The following is a 17266-nucleotide window of genomic DNA, read 5'->3' on the forward strand; positions in this document are numbered from 1 at the left end:
TATAATGAAGGCAAGGTATGCCTCTGTCTTTCTTCTGCCTTTAAATATACCAGTATATTGGCTCCTCCTTTCACTCTGGAGCCAAAGATTTGGAGGGAAATAAGAAAGTTCAGTAATGGGTTTAAACTGGGGAGCAGGAAGACCTGTAAAGAACTTTTTATTTAATTTATTATCATGTCCTGAGAATGCTATGCTGGCTGGAAACAGCATTTTTTCCTCCATTATCCCAGACTCTGCAACTCTTGTCAATTTCTCTGCTTTGCTAAAAGCCATACATTTGAGAGAATGCTTCTCCTGTTTTTTTTTTAAATAGGTCTAGCATTCTCTCCAAAGATTAGTGAGCCTGTGTTAGTTATAGAAACAGTTTGATCTAATAATTTAAGGCACTTGGCTAGAAACTGGGAGACTTGAATTCTGGTCCTGCTATAGGCATGAAAATGGAACAGAATAGAACAGAATAACAGAGTTGGAAGGGACCTTGGAGGTCTTCTAGTCCAACCCTCTGCTCAGGCAGGAAACCCTACACCACTTCAGATAAATGGTTATCTAATCTCTTCTTAAAAACTTCCAGTATTGGAGCATTCACAACTTCTGGAGGCAAATTGTTCCACTGATTAATTGTTCTAATTGTCTGGAAATAACTGACTGTGATTTTGGACCAAACACTTTCTCTCAGACCTACTCATCTCACAAGGTTGTTGTTGTGGGGAAAAATAGGAGGAGGAAGGAGTATTAGTTTTGTTCATCATCTCGAGTTATTTATGAAAATAATAAAGGCATTATCTAAATAAAAGAATAGATTATGGTAGATAGATAGATAGATAGATAGATAGATAGATGGATGGATGGATGGATGGATGGATGGATAGATAGATAGATAGATAGATAGATAGATAGATAGATAGATAGATAGATAGAGCAAGAGTAGGAGCACTTAGACTTACATACCATCCAATGGTGCTGTACAGCACTATTTAAGTGGTTTACAGTGTCAGCATATTTGTTCCCAATTTGGGAGCAATCTGGGTCCTCATTTTACTGACTTCGGAAGGATGAAAGCAAAGTCAACAATGAGCCAGTCAGGATCAAACTGTGGGCAAAGTTTGCCTGCAATACTTCATTCTAACTACTGCACACTGCTTCAGCTAGATGATAGGTAGATAGGTAGATAGATAGATAGATAGATAAATAGATAGATAGATAGATAGATAGATAGATAGATAGATAGAGATAGAGACAGACAGACAAGAAATTTGTGTAACATCAGACAACTGTGAATTCAGAAATTGCCAGTTGAAAATCAAGCCAGTAATGCATCTGCAAAAGCCTCTCTCTCCTGCAGTTCCAGCCAAAAGGGCAATGGAGGGCAGCTCTCAGCAGCAACTGATTTAGAAAGGCATCCTCAGGTCTGTCTTATGTGGCCAATCCTGGCCCTTGAAAGTGTCATCAGCAGCACGATTGATGTAATGTTGTACATCATCTTCATGACAAGCCTTCTATTAGAAGAGGAGGAAGAAAAATGTTACATTTAAACTGGAACAGCTAAAGAGGCTACCGAGTGGGGAGGAGGGGAAGGTGGAAGGTGGTATCATGAGAACCTTTTGTCCTCATTTTACAATTAGAGCCACATAAAGATGAGCCCATGTACAATGGAGAGAAAGCAGTGGTGAAATTCAAAATTTTTACTACCAGTTCTGTGGACGAGGCTTGGTGGGAGTGGTGTGACTTGGTGGGTGTGGCTTGGTGAGTGTGGCAGGGGAAGGATACTGCAAAATCTCCATTCCCACCCCACTCCAGGGGAGAATACTGCAAAATCCCCATTCCCTCCCCACTCCTGGGGGAAGGATACTGCAAAATCTCCATTCCCACCCCACTCTGGGGCCAGCCAGAGGTGGCATTTGCTGGTTCTCTGAACTGCTCAAAATTTCCACTACCAGTTCTTCAGAACCTGTCAGAACATGCTGGATTTCACCCCTGGGAGAAAGGTATAATGGCAGGATCCCCTTACTTATTCTTCCAACCTGGAACTCAGATCCTATTGAAGTCAACAGTTTCACTAAGGCACTTACAACTGAAGATAAGACCTTTACCATTCATTTTCAGCTGGTTGGTGTAATGCTGAAATTAAACAGGGAGCCCCTTTTTTTTCTTTCTTACCTACTATTTGAGAGCTCTTAATCATATGGCAATCAGAGAATGCCTTCTCTGAGCACCCTCAGCTAATCTTTGCACAGCTCCAGTTATGCAGCAGAGACTTTTAAAATGTCACAGCCATCTGAACAATGATCCAGTGCTTACTGGTGTATGAACTCTTGTTCACCAGAGTCTGCGGAGGGATATTTTATAGCTTTACACATCCTGGTGATTTATGGTCAGCTTTGCCCTAGCAATATGCTAATAAATTTAACAAGACCTCTCTAAGACCCTCAGCCTTCACGTAAAATGAAGCTTGGTGCAAGGTGAGACGTCGCTGTGATGGGGAGGGGGGGGAATTTAACCCCTCCCTCAATGGAAAAGCACAATCCACTAAAGCCCAATGCAGCCGGTTCATGGTTGATGAAGCAATCACAGGAATTAATAAAAGTTATTCATTTATTGCTGAATGGCCTCATATTCCTATACCTCCAAGGTACGACTTCTGCTGAAATCAGGATGCATCTCTAATAAACTACAAGTAAGGCTCCCCAGATTTACTTCCAAGCTTTGCAAAGTGGATTTGAGTGAATATCCGACAGGTATCGATATGAAAATTGGTTTGAATAGATCTTCTATTCATCTGTTTATTGGCAGCAACCTGGACTGCAGGCCTAAACACATAGACTCAGAGGCTGAGTTCCACGAGTCCTATTCCCATGTCAATTTGCACAAAAGTTGAATCCCTGCTGAGCCAAGGTGGACTCAGACCTGGGTCCGGCAAGACTCCCATTCCAGCAAGTGGGCCTGAGACTTACATCCAGGGACAAGAATAACACAAAGGCCAGTTCAAATTTGGATAGTTTAGCCATCAAGCCTTATAGAGCATGATCACTCTGAGATGGACAGTTGCATGTTCCATCTTAAAAGGTGTGTGGATCACTGCCTCCCTACACAGCAATTAACAGGGATAATGGGTTGGGGTGGGGGTGGAGGAGATGTCAGAATTAAGAACACCTGAACTCTGAGAAAGTGGATTGCGTTTAAGGGAGAGGCTCACAAATCGTTTCCATAAAATTCCTTTCTTTCAATATATTTGATTAATATAAAGACATGGAGATAAGCACAGGTAGATTAATTTCAAGGTGAATAAAATTATGGGAAAAGAGAAATTAGAAAGCATTTATTTCCTACAGGTGCAGAAATGACATTTTCTTCTATTCTGCCTTCCCTTCCCAAGCTTTTCTTTTCCTTTCCTTTCCTTTCCTTTCCTTTCCTTTCCTTTCCTTTCCTTTCCTTTCCTTTCCTTTCCTTTCCTTTCCTTCCCTTCCCTTCCCTTCCCTTTCCCTTTCCTTTTCCTTTTCCTCTTTTCTCTTCTCTTCTCTTTTCCCTCCCTCGTTCTTCCCCAGAGTTGAATCTGGGGTCAGAAATTCTCATCGTAACCCCAGACTGGAATTCCAGATGGTGTGCTGAGGACTCGGAGCAAGTCTCAGTTCATCAATTTCATGTGCTCAAGTGTCTGCTCTGGCTGTGGCCCCGACTCCATTCCCAACGTGGCATTAATGCAGAACAAATTGAGACATATCCTCTCGATAATTAGTTCCAGGATTGCCCAAGATTTACGGTAACATAATAGAGAGCAAGTTCCACAAAGCGTTGGCCTCCTTCTGCCCAATCGGAGGAGGAGGAGGAGGAGGAGGAGGAGGAGGAGGAGGAGAATCAGCGGCAAAACTACCAGGCCAGAAGGATGCTCTGCAGTGAGGAGCAGAAAGAGGGAGGGGTGGAGAGGGGTGCTTAGGGTTCAGTAGCCCATGGAAGGGGGGAGGTAACATTTGTAGGAAGGGGAATGAGAAAGCCCTCTTTGAGGAAGAGGGGTCGTGAAAGAGATCAGAATCCACTAAACGCCAGGACAGCAAGCCTGTGAGCAAATCATATAAGGAAGGTCGCCATTTTATTTAAATAGCTAGTTATTCATGCAAACTCCCGGAGTAGCTTAGGAAACAGAAGCAAAAGATCACTGTAGAGAAAGTGTTTCTGAGCATTTTGCCTCCACATCTCCCATTGTGGCGGTGGTGTAATCATCAAGGACACACCTCCTCTAAAATCTAAACATCAAAATGAAGAATGAAATAATACAGCGAAACGTAGGTTAAGGTGGATGCATTAAAATAATGTGATTATTATAACAGAGGGATATAATGAGGTGGTAAGGAGGGATAGAATCAAGATCACGTGAAGTATTAGTACCCCTTGATAAAGCCTTAGTAAGACCACACTTAAAATACTGCATTTAGTATTTTTAGAGATTCTGGAAAGAGTGCAGAAAAGAACAAGAAAGATGATTAGAAGCTGGAGGCTAAAACATATGAAGAACAGTTGTAGGAATTGGGAATGTCTAGTCTAGTGAAAAGAAGGATTAGGGGAGACATGATAGCAGTGTTCCAATATCTCAACCACAAAGAAGAGAAGATCAACCTACAGTATTTTCCAAAGCACCAAAAGGGAAGACAAAAACAAAAAAATAAAACAAAAAAACAATGGCTGGAAACTAATCAAAGAGAGAAGCAACCGAAGTAAGGAGAAATTTCCTAACAGTGAGATCAATTAACCAGTGGAACCCCTTGCCTTCAGTAGTTGTGGGGGCTCCATTATGGAAGGCTTTTAAGAAGAGCCGGTCACTTGTCTGGAAGGGTCTCCTGTTTGAGCAGAGAGTTGGACTAGAAGACTTCCAAGGTCCATTTCAACTCTGTTATTCTGTTATTCTGAATAGAAGGTTCTTCAGTCTTCTGCATACACCTCACTGTTTGGGAAACCCTCAAATACTGCTGAGGGTATGTCCCAGTTAGAAGACCATCACCAAAGCATGTTGATCATCTAGGAATTTTTGACAATGCCTCATTTGGCAAAGCATTCTGAAAAGGACCAATGCAATAATAATAATAATAATAATAATAATAATAATAATAATAATAATAATAATAATAATAATAATAATAATGATAATGATAATGATAATGATAATGATAATGATAATGATAATGATAATGATAATGATATCAGAGTTGGAAGGGACCTTTGAGGTCTTCTAGTCCAACCCCCTGCCCAGGCAGGAAACTGTACACCATTTCAGACAAATGGCTATCCAACATTTTCTTTAAAATTTCCAGTGTTGGAGCATTTACAAGTTCTGCAGGCAAGTTGTTCCACTGATTAATTGTTCTAACTGTCAGGAAATTTCTCCTTAGTTCTAGGTTGCTTCTCTCCTTGATCAGTTTCCACCCATTGCTTCTTGTTCTACCCTCAGGTGCTTTGGAGAATAGTTTGACTCCCTCTTCTTTGTGGCAACCCCTGAGATATTGGAACACTGCTATCATGTCTCCCCTAGTCCTTCTTTTCATTAAACTAGGCATACCGACTTCTTCATATGTTTTAGCCTCCAGTCCCCTAATCATCTTTGTTGCTCCTCTCTGCACTCTTTCTAGAGTCTCAACATCCTTTTTACATCGTGGCGACCAAAACTGAATGCAATATTCCAAGTGTGGCCTTACTAAGGCATTATAAAGTGGTATTAACACTTCACATGATCTTGATTCTATCCCTCTGTTTATGCAGCCCAGAATTGTGTTGGCTTTTTTGGCAGCTGCTGCACACTGCTGGCTCATATCTAAATGTTTGTCCACTAGGACTCCAAGATCCCTCTCACAATAGCATCATAAAATTTGGACGCATGCAGAGGAAGAGAAATAAATATTCAGGGCTGTTGGATTTGGAATCGAGTCCTACTGATCTTATAGGAATGGATTTTGAATAACATTAAATCATAATTCCAGTCATTTACTTTTAGAAGTGTTTGGGGAAATAAATGGTAGGAGCTTTGTCTCCTAACTAGATAGCTAAACATCTCCCAAACATTCAACATTCCCTATCTGATTAAACTGACATGGAGACTTGAATGAAGGATACGATTTCATTTTCAGGATGGTAGACATTTATTTTTTTTTTGCAAGGAAAGCAGCAAACATAGAACCTTAATGAAAAGACTAACTTACTATGTGCATCATGCTTCATTGAATCAAGTTCATAGTACCGTGATCCAGAGATGTTGTGAGGAGAAGGAAGGCGTGTGTGTGTGTGAATGGAAATAAGAGAAAAAACAAAGTTGCTTTAGAAATGACAAACATAAGTCTAATAAAGTGAATGTTTTCACTTAACATAGTTAACCAGGTCAGGTAAATGCCTAATGGGAGCCTATGCATTACCCATTAAATCTGATTAACTTTACTCCTGAATATGCCTTTCTAATGAGTTAATACATTGCGCAAAGCCAGTCCCTTTATTTTGTGATTCAATGTATTGTGCAAACCCAAATGATAGATTACTTCAATAACCTGCTCAATTTATTTATGTATTAACTCAATTTACATGACCATCTATGTCTGGGCAGGTAGCAGAAAATAAAAACAAGATGAAGACTTCCAAGAAAAACAATATGTAACAAATATGGGGGCCAAGATGAAACGTAATTAAGATATAGGCTGAACCACATGCCCATGTCCTTCTCCAAACAAAATAGCAGAGCTTGGCTTCTCTATTTTCCTTGAAATTGGGAGGGGAAAAAAATTACACTGGAGATGAAGTGCTAATAGAAAGGACAAATTGGGGGAGGGGAAAAAAACCTAGTGGAGGATGGCTAGTGATGGGGGGGGAGGACAGATCAATTGTGCCTCCCAACCTTCCCAACACAACTCTGCTTACACTCACTGGGAGTCAGCTGACTTCACTTCCAAGCTCCTAGGCAGGCCGTCCAGGTTGGTGTTAGAAGGCTTTCTCCACCACCAGCTTATCAAGATCCAAACATCCCCTCCCCCAATCTATGCCCTGTCCCATTGTCTTCATCTTATGTATTTTTCTTTATTGATCTACATCCCACCTTTATTATTTTTTTTACAAATAGCTCAATAGTTAACTCAAATAATTATTTTCCCCACAAAATTGTGAGGTGGACTGGGCTAGGGTGAGAGTGAGTGATTGGGCCAAAGTCACCCAGTTGGCTTTCATGGCTAAGTCTGGACTTGAACTCTTGACCTCTTGCTTTCTAGCCTAGTGTCTTAATTACTAGACCAAACTGGTTCTTGTCCCCAGTCTATTTATGAAATGTATTTGAATCATTCTCAGCCATAATAGCATTCAGCAAATATTTTCCCTTGTTCTGACCCAATCCGAAAACACCTATTATGTGTTAGATGAAGGTTAGATGTTCGAAGAGGGAAGCTCAAAGAAAGTCAGAATGACAACCACAACCATGTTACCAGAGCCCCAACATATGTGCATGGGCAAAGGTCCCCTGCAATGGTTGTGAGTTTTGACACACACACACGCCCCCAGTGGGCACCCCTGAATTGCAGTGATAGGCAATGGAGGCAGGAGAGAACTTCACAGTCCCCCCCCTTTTTTTTTTGCTGATTCAAGATTGGGTGGATAGCAGGGGTGAAATCCAGCAGGTTCTGACAGGTTCTGGCAAACTGGTAGTGGAAATTTTGAGTAGTTCAGAGAACCAGCAAATACCACTTCAGAGTGGGGTGGGAATGGAGATTTTGCAATATCCTTCCTTTGCCACGTCCACTAAGCCATGCCCACCAAGCCATGCCCACAGAACCAGTAGTAAAAAAAAATTGAATTCCGCCACTGGAGGAGAGCATTTCAGCTCAGGTGGAACTCACTATTTTTAAAGTGGAATAAGGTAGAATAACATGGAACATACTGTTTTTAAAATGGGGCCACTAATGGTGACATAATAGCCTGCATCTGAGCTCAACTGACTTCTATGGGGCCAGGAGAGGACATTTCTGTCCTAAGCACATGATGGTAGTCTGGATAAGCACATGAGGGGACATGGCTTGAATTTGCAGCTGTATACATCATTTCTCTCTAATTTTGGCATATTCCAGATAGATTAGTAGGGGGCCCATTAACTATCGGGTTCATTATGTTGGCTCTGAATGATAGGAGTAGAAGGTGGCACCAGTTTGGCCATATAAGTTTATGTAGAGAATCCAGTGGGAGTTACTTATGAGTAGCTCTGCAAAGGATTCCATGGTTGGACTGTTATCTTTCTGGATCAAACTGAGAGTCTGGGTCTTTTGAGTGTGAATCAAGCCCCCTCAGCTCCCTCCCATTTTTCATTGGTCAGCATCTAGAGATTGGCAGAATGCTGCAGTCCAATTACATTCCTGCCCTGGGATCACATGGCGCTGGTTGAGGCCAAAGGGAGGTCACTAGGGCTATTTATTACTTTATTAAGTTCCAGCACTAAGGAGTTCACGAATCTTGACAGATAACTCGTCTCTTGTCTGTTTTTACAGTTGTACATTGCTGCTGAGGTTACAGAGGAAGCGGGAAGAGACGGGCTCAAAGTACTTTTAATTCCCTGGCGAGGATGAGCTAACAGAGCACCCCCCCTCTCTTTCCCCCCCTCCCCTCCTTTCTCCGCTTAGATGTTGATGACAACATGCCAAAAGTTTTTTTAAAAAAAGGAGTTGGAGGGCAGAGGGAATCCCTCTCCCTTCCAGCGCCCTCCTTTTGATCTCCCAATAATATACACAGATCAACTCGAGTGGTGATTTCAGTTTATCAAACATTCCTTTTACGCGGCGGTTTCCTGCCTTGCCAAACTCACTCCAGGAGGGACGTTTTCACCCTCTTCTGCCTTGGAGGATCGTTCTCCTTTTCCTGTTTTAGAAGAAGGCAGGCTGCAAGGTTTATATGTTAGAGAGGGCACAGTGAGTCGCGCGTCTGGCAATGTTCATTCAGTGGTAGACTAGGCGAGGAGCTCCAAGCGTGTGACTTGTCGCGCTGGATGTTTTATGGAAGAATTGTTTTCCGACAAGCGCTGTCAAAACACCGCCGCGCTGGTTGAGAGCGAACTAACTAGAAGAAGGTTGCGGGGACTCTTCACCTTGAAATTCATTTAGAAAGAGCAACGGGGCAAACATCCAACCCCGTTTTGTGGAAAGGACGGAAAAGATAGGTTGGGTACCCCCCTGTCCTCTGTTGTCAGCAGGATAACTTTAAAGCAGGTTGTTTCAATTTCATGTGAAATGACCAGAAGTAGAGGATCGTCGTTTAGAAATATGATTTGGGGTATATATTGTAAGGGGTTCTGCATGCATTCCAGAGATCTGCTGCTTTGTTGATTAGTACAAGATAATCCCAACGGTCTGGAGTTTTAACTCATCAGGCTACATTGCTTTTCTTACCCTGCATTGCATTTTCGAAGCTATCTCTTGTACAGGTAGTCCTCGAGTTACGACCACAACGGAGCCCAAAATTTCTGTTGTTAAGCGAGACATTTGCTAAGTGACTTTTGCCCACCATTTTACGGCTTTCCTTGCAGTTGATAAGTTAGTAACCTGGTTGTTAAGGGAATCTGACTTTCCCCATTGACTTTGCTTGTCAAGGAGGATCAGGTGACCTCTGTGCACACATAGTGACGGTCATAAAATATGAACCCTTGGCCAGGCATCTGAATGTTAATCATGTGACCATGGGGATGCTGTGAAAGAAGGTCGTGGGGGTGAAAAAAACCCCAGTCCTAAGTCCTATTTTTCAGTGCCTTTGTAACTTTGACCCATCACTAAATGAACTGTTTTAAGTCGAGGGCTAGCTGTACCTGCAACCACGTCTCTGCTTAATAAAGAGACCTATCTGAACAATAGGTCTACACTCATTCATTCATTCATTCATTCATTTGGTAAGGGTTGGGGAAAATGGTGTAGCAAGATATAAAGCCATTATATCTGGCAGGGAAAAGTTTCGCACTCTCTCTGTTCTATTCCTGGAAAAGATCGAGCTGCTAAACATTACTTTTCGCGGCAAAGCAATGCTGGGAAAACAGGGGAGTAAAAAAAGCAACCATTGGCCTAGTGACTAGTCTAACCGTTTCTTTCCCGGAAGTTTCTACCACCCCAGCCCTCATCCCACCCACTACCGACCGCTGGCCCAGTTGTTCCTGCCGCTGCCCAGGCGGGCTCTTTCGGAATTCTGTAGTTCCCTCCAAGCTCGCTGGGTGACAATTCGCGCCTGGGAACCGGGGGCGTGGGGTGGGGGGGGGAGAGAGAGCGGGGTGGATGGGTGAGGGGGAGAAGGCTGGCTGCCGGTGATTGATTTTCTTTCGCTCAGCTCCTGCCTGGGGCCGGTTCGCAGCTTTGTTTCTCCTGGTGCTGGCACTTTAAATAATCAAACTCTGAACACAGTGAGAGGAGACAGATCTTCCGCTTCTTTCAGAGAGTGGTGGAATAAAGGATCTGACACTGTTTCTCTCCCCCGCCGCCCCCCCACTTTCTCTTTCTTTCCGCCTCTCCTCCCCCCCCCACCCCACGCATTTCGCTTGCAGGCTGCCCTGGGCCTGTTAGCAAGGCCTTATAAAAGAGGAGTGACTCGCTCCTCAATCTGTAGGATTAGATGGGAAGGCGATTTCGCCTCTCCGATCAGCTGGTCAACAGGGCAGGGTCTCAACTCGCCTAGAGAGAGTGGGGAGGAGAGAGTTTCAATCGGTCAGCACCTTCTTGCTTCCGTTCCCAAGTTCATTAGCGAATTGGGTGCTGTTCAGATCGGTGGGGCTGAAATCTCTCGGCCGAAGAAAGGCCGAGTTGCTTGCTGCGGCCGGCCGTTCAAGCGGCCTTCTAAAACAAAAGACGAATTATCGCCCGAATAAGCGATAGATTTATCTTGATGTTAACATTTCCCTACTTTTGGCAGGAATGGGTGACTATTCTTGCGGCTACCATTCCTAATGCAAACGTTTCTTTTCTTTTTATTTAAAAAAATAATAATCCTTGAAACTCTGGACGTGGGAGAGAATTGAAGATCACGAGCACCAGAACTGCTATTGCTGTTGGGATTTTAATTGACTCACTTGTTTCTGGATTCTTTTCAAAGAGTCCTGAGCACCTCTGACTCCTTGGATAACCCAACAGGTGATCAATTTGGGGGAGGAGAATCGGAGTCCTTAATGTCACATTTCTGAGGAGAGAAATGGTCACGCTCTGTTAGGCGTGACCCACAACTGAGCCCCACACAAGTCACCCCAACTATTTTCTTCCACTGAGTTCTGATAGACAGAAGAGGCTAACGAGCTTGGTAGTCAGTTGGTTGCTTTTGTACCCTGCTCCTTCTTAGGGACGAGGACAAAATGATTCCCTTTTGAAAAACAGAAAAAGAAGAATTACTATTTTCTAAATGATAAATGGTAGTCCCGTTTATGGGGTGGGGGTGGCAACAGGAAACACTAACAAGGGTTTAAAAGCAACAACAGCTGCAGCTAAACCTTGGGGGAATTTGAGAAAGAGGCGATCTTGAAAATGGGTGGATTGACAATCTGCAAGGGGAAATCCTAGCCTTTCCAAATTATCTATAAAAGGTCTTTTAATGAGGCAATCGAACAAAATCTAAAAACTTTGGAAATGCTTTGGAAGTGGGAAATTAAAAGAAGCAAAACCCACAAAAACGAACATAAGTCAGTTTTTAGGACCAGCACTCACTGTAGGCAGAGAGAAACAACTAATAAGGGGTCAATGCAGGCCATCTCCAGATGGGGCAACAGTGCTTAGCAGCTTGTCCTTCAGATGGAGTCCTTCAGATGCTTTCCTAACACAAGCCCTGAAATAAACCACAGCTAAGTTACAGAGCAGTGGGGTATTTTTCTTTATGGGGGGGAAAAAGGTTTGAAGTTATGAATCTTTTGCTTCTCCAAAAGTACCACAGTGTTTTGGGATCCCCCTAGAACCAGAATCAACTTGATTGTCTATTTGGGTTCAAGGTGATCATATCTGAAGATATTTCATTCTGGACTATAAAGAGTTTTTTGCTTGTCAAGAGGATATTTTAAAGGCAGAACCATTGGGCAGTTAAAGGATCTACACTTTTTAAAAAAAGCAACAACACATTATCTGAATAGATAATAATTTTAAGCACAGATGAAAAATAAGCTGCTTTACTCATGTTTTATTGTTCCGATCTGAATGAATTGTCTGAAACAAAGCTTGCTCAAAAATCAACTGTCAGAAATCAGAAGTCTCTTGTTACGTATTTCCAAACTACCCATACAGTTTTATTGAGTCAGAACCAGGCTATGCATTTATTGTTATTACTATTAGGTTTACCGATAGAATTGGCAACCGGAATATTCTCTACCATTGGTTTCAATTTATCTACTCAAATGTACCAATTCCTTTCAAAATCACCACCACAAGGAAAAGTATGTCCAAAGCGCATCTTAAAAGGGCAAAATAGGGTGTGCGTTTTTAAAAAAAATCCCATTTTGCAATATTAATAATTGCTTAATTTTTCTGAACGACATAGATTCCACTGGCTACTTTGTTTTATTTTAGCAACCTTTCTCAATATTGCTGAGATTGGAAATGAATTTATTACCTTGCATCAACCAAAGGTGTCTCATTTACTCTTAGTTTTAAAAAGATACACAATGATATTATGCATTGTAATATTAAAGAAATGCTCAGGCTGAAATTTTAGATGCTGCCCTTTTCATGTACCAAGCAACCCGCCAGGCCCCCCCCCCCACCACTTGGGAGCCCTGTGTTAACTAGGCTCTTTAATACTTGCTGAAAAATTCCAAGTGACATTAGAAGAGTGATTTGCAACGTTTTGCTTCCTGTCCTGTAACATACACCAGCAAGTTTATTGCACTAAATTTCATCTGTTAAGAGCTGTCATCAGAGCCAGATGTCAGAAACAACTCAGGCTGCCATCTTGAGGCTGTGAGAGCATGTACTTAAACTCCATCTGCCTCAATTGGGCTTACTGGTAATAGTTGGAACTTTTAGCACTGGTGTAGCCTGGCAATCTTGGATTCTGAACAGACAGCGGGAGTGGTTTTTAAAGTAGATAGATAGATGATAGATTAGATAGATAGATAGATAGATAGATAGATAGATAGATAGATAGATAGATAGATAGATGTGTGTGTATATGTATATATATGCATGTGTGTGTGTGTGTGTGTGTATCTATGTATGTATTTATATATGTAGGTCTTGGCATATTTGGGTCTTTTCCCGTGTAAGAGTATCTTCTTCTTCTTCTTCTTCTTCTTCTTCTTCTTCTTCTTCTTCTTCTTCTTCTTCTTCTTCTTCTTCTTCTTCTTCTTCTTCTTCTTCTTCTTCTTCTTCTTCAGATCTTCAGGCTGGTGCTTCTGTGAGCAAAGCCAAAAGCACCAGCCTGAAGATGATGAGTGAGACCTCCTCGAAAGGTCAAGATACTCTCAACCTTACACGGGAAAAGACCCAAATATGCCAAGACCTACATACCTATACCTGTGTGTGTGTGTGTGTGTGTGTGTGTGTGTGTGTGTGAGCTTTTAGTTTTGACTGGGCATATTCAATAGCAGTTGTCCATCTAGATCCTAATTTGGGCCCCCAGTCCAGAGCATCGGTCAGCCAAATGAGCTGGGGCATCATTTCCCAACAGAGCAAGTCTGGTTTATTTGGAGTGCCTATATATAAGCTTTCCAAGTAAGCCAGATTTGCTTTGTTGGGTGATGATGCTCTGGACTGGGGCCCCAAGTAGGATCCGGATGAAAAACTGCTGTTGAATATGCCTGGTCAAAACAAATTCAACAGGTCTTACTCCCAGGTAAATCGGTGATTGCAATCTAACTGCTCCTGGTGGTGGAATTTATTTGGAGTAAATTTAGTTTCCTAGGGGTTGACTCGGAAGAAAATCCCAAATTTCCTCAAGGCATTAGAATTTTGTAGAGAAAGTGGGAGGACCCAAAAGTCCATTGGTTACACAGGTCAGTTTAATGCCGAAATATATATGAGCTTAGGGAAATAGAAAAAGCACACCGGGAGATTCAAAGATGTGTTTATCTTATTTCCCAAGGCACTGATTAAAAATAATCCCCAATCCAGTCCTCCTCAAACTGATGTATATATTTTTTTAAAAGGAAGCGTCCTAGAAGGGCCACTGTTAAACCCTTTTTCGGCTTGTCCTGTTGCAGCTCTGCCGTCCGTTAAAGAGCCAGAGATCACAAATCTATTTTATAAGGAAGACTGAACGGGCATTGCTACATGTCCAAAGACTGGAAATTCAATTCCCTGGCCCCTCCATCACTTCCCCACCCCGGGTTCCAGGTGGTCCTCGGAATCGCTACGAATCCGAGTCTTCAGCCGATCGGGCGGTGGGACTTTGGAGAAGGTGCTTCCTCCTCAGCCTTTTTCCTTGCCCGCCATTGAAAGCTCAGGCGAATCCAAACCGGCGAAATGCCGAGGAATCGCGTGATTTCCCCTGTCTACCCGCAGGCTTTAGAGACTCATCTACGATTCTTAAGATTAATAACGCCACCAAATTGGTCGGAAGACATTCTCTTTCTACGGAAGGGTTCGCAACAGGACCGCAGACTGGAAGAGCTGTAAAAATGCTTGGACGTCCTGAAGGAAGCGCGGTGCAAGGATTAAAATCACCGCGGGAATTTAGGATTCAGCCCAAGCTCAGCCACGGAAGGCTCATGAGCAGCTACAGCCAGCCAGCCACTCTCTTTCACCCCAATCTCCCTTTCCAGAAGTTGGCAATTTAAGAAAGCAAAGGGTTTATTCCAGTGGTTGGTTTTAAATTTTTTTTACTACCGGTTCTGAGGGTATGGCTTGGTGGGCGTGGTATGGCTTGGTGGGCGTGACTTGTTGGGCGTGGAAGGGGAAGGTTACTGCAAAATCTCCATTTCCTCCCGATCAGCTGGGACTCGGGAGGCAGAGAATAGGTGGGGGCGGGGCCAGTCAGAATTTTTACCACCGGTTCTCCCAACGACTCAAAATTTCCGCTACCGGTTCTCCAGAACTGGTCAGAACCTGCTGAAACCCACCTCTGGTTTATTCTCACATAAGCCTTGTTTGGAGTGGCTTTGGCTGCCCCAGAGCAAGTCCAGAGGTGGGTTTCAGCAGGTTCTGACCAGTTCTGGAGAACCGGTAGCGGAAATTTTGAGTCGTTGGGAGAACCGGTGGTAAAAATTCTGACTGACCCCGCCCCCACCTATTCTCTGCCTCCCGAGTCCCAGCTGATCGGGAGGAGATGGGGATTTTGCAGTAACCTTTCCCTGGAATGGGGAAGGAATGGAGATTTTACAGTATCTTTCCCCTGCCACGACCACCAAGCCACACCCACAAGCCATGCCAGGCTCAGCAAGCCACACCCACAGAACCGGTAGTTAAAAAAAAATTGAAACCCACCACTGGGTGGGTCATCTGAAAAATATATTTCTGCAACACGAAGTCGTCGTCCTGCAAGCACTTGCACTGGGGTTAGTAAAGTTTAGGGATTCAGCCGTCTGTGCCTGTTCGTTGGATTCCCTTGAAACCTAGCAAAAGGGAAAGAATGTGAAGAGTTGCCAGGTGCGCCTGCAGCATCTTCTTGCGAGCTAGTCTCTCATTCGCTTTCTGTCAAAGGGCAGAAAAGCGTCTCTTTCCAAACGCGCGAAGTCATTCCTGGAGAGAGAATATGGCTCTTTTACCAGCAAATGGCTCGTGGAGGTTTTTAGGAAGGATGCAAAAATAGCAAAAGTGCATTTCAGGATACGGAAGAACACGTGAAAAACGCCTGGACATAGGCGAGACTTTTGAAGGGAGTTGCGAAATTTCGGGTGGATGTTGAAGTTTAGTAATAACTGAAATTAGGGACGGTCTTTCCAAGAACTGCCGCACAAGATTAATCCTTGAGCTCAGTAAGAGGTGGAAGCCGTCCCGGGAGAGCTCTGAGCAGAACCGCCGCCTGTGGAAAGCAGGTCAAGGCTAAAGGCTGGAAATGGAAGAGGACAGAATAAAGCTTTCCCTTGCCTTCCAATTCGTTCAGCCCAGCTGTTCGGGGGCAGCGAGTTTACTGTGTGTTGGCGGGGAGTATGGAGCATCTGCGAGGGAAAACTCCTGAACTATATTAAACTCTGCTGGAAAGCCCCGTGTTATCCCCTTCTTTGGGATTTGGCCCGTTTTAGCAGAGTCAGGCGGCGATGGATGGAATTGGTTCCTTTTTAAAAACACCCTTTTTCCTTTAAAAAGTCTCTCCTTCCATCTTCCCATCTGCGAAAAAGGCATCAGATCACCTCCACCTCTCCCTGACCGCCCCGGGGTTTGCCAACTAACGGTTAATCCCATAGATTTCTCCCCCCTGTCCATTTAACTAGATGCTGACCACCAACCTGGACAGCTTGGGACAAATCCATGGTTGCTAAGAGTACCGGTGGCTATGAGAGGTAGTTTGTGTGTTGCCACCACACAAATTTTTCCCTACCGGTTCTGTGGGCGCGGCAGGGAAAGGATACTGCAAAATCACCATTCCCTCCCTACTCCTGGGGGAAGGATATTGCAAAATCTCCATTCCCACCCCACTCTGGGGCCAGCCAGAGGTGGCATTTGCCGGTTCTCCGAACTACTCAAAATTTCCACTACCGCTTCTCCAGAACCTGTTAGAACCTGCTGAATTTCACCTCTGGTTACCACCCTTATCAAAGAAGAATGTTTATGTAACAATGCTGACTGGGGGCCAACCATAAAAACCTGTAGGCCTGCAGCAGATGGCAGCATACTGCTCAAAGGCTAAAAATTGTTGGACCAGATTAGTTTGCGGATAGGAGACCACCAGGAGTTCTTAATAGCTAAAGGACTAAAGACCAGGCCGGAAAATAAATAAATAAATAACAAACCACACACACACAAATCTCGACAAAATAAATGATAAATTACTTCTTGCTGTGGCCAAGCAAAGTGTGTGAATGTTTCCAAACAATCACTAGGGATCAAGTTTGATTCCAGCTAGAATAACACTCCTTTTTGGGAGGTGTATGTGGAAGGGGTGAAAGCAGAAGAAAGATGAGATGGAGAAAAAGCAGGACCAGATCCATCCCAAAAGCATTTTGACCCTTCAAGGTAAAGGTAAAGATTCCCCGTGCACATATGTGCTAGTCATTCCCGACTCTAGGGGGCGGTGCTCATCTCCGTTTCAAAGCCAAAGAGCCAGCGCTGTCCTCCATAGTCATGTGGCTAGCATGACTAAACGGCAAAGGCGCACAGAACGCTGTTACCTTCCCACCAAAGGTGGTCCCTATTTTTCTCTTTGCATTTTTTACGTG

Source organism: Ahaetulla prasina, chromosome 1 (genome assembly GCF_028640845.1).
Source record: "Ahaetulla prasina isolate Xishuangbanna chromosome 1, ASM2864084v1, whole genome shotgun sequence".
NCBI lineage: Eukaryota > Metazoa > Chordata > Lepidosauria > Squamata > Colubridae > Ahaetulla > Ahaetulla prasina.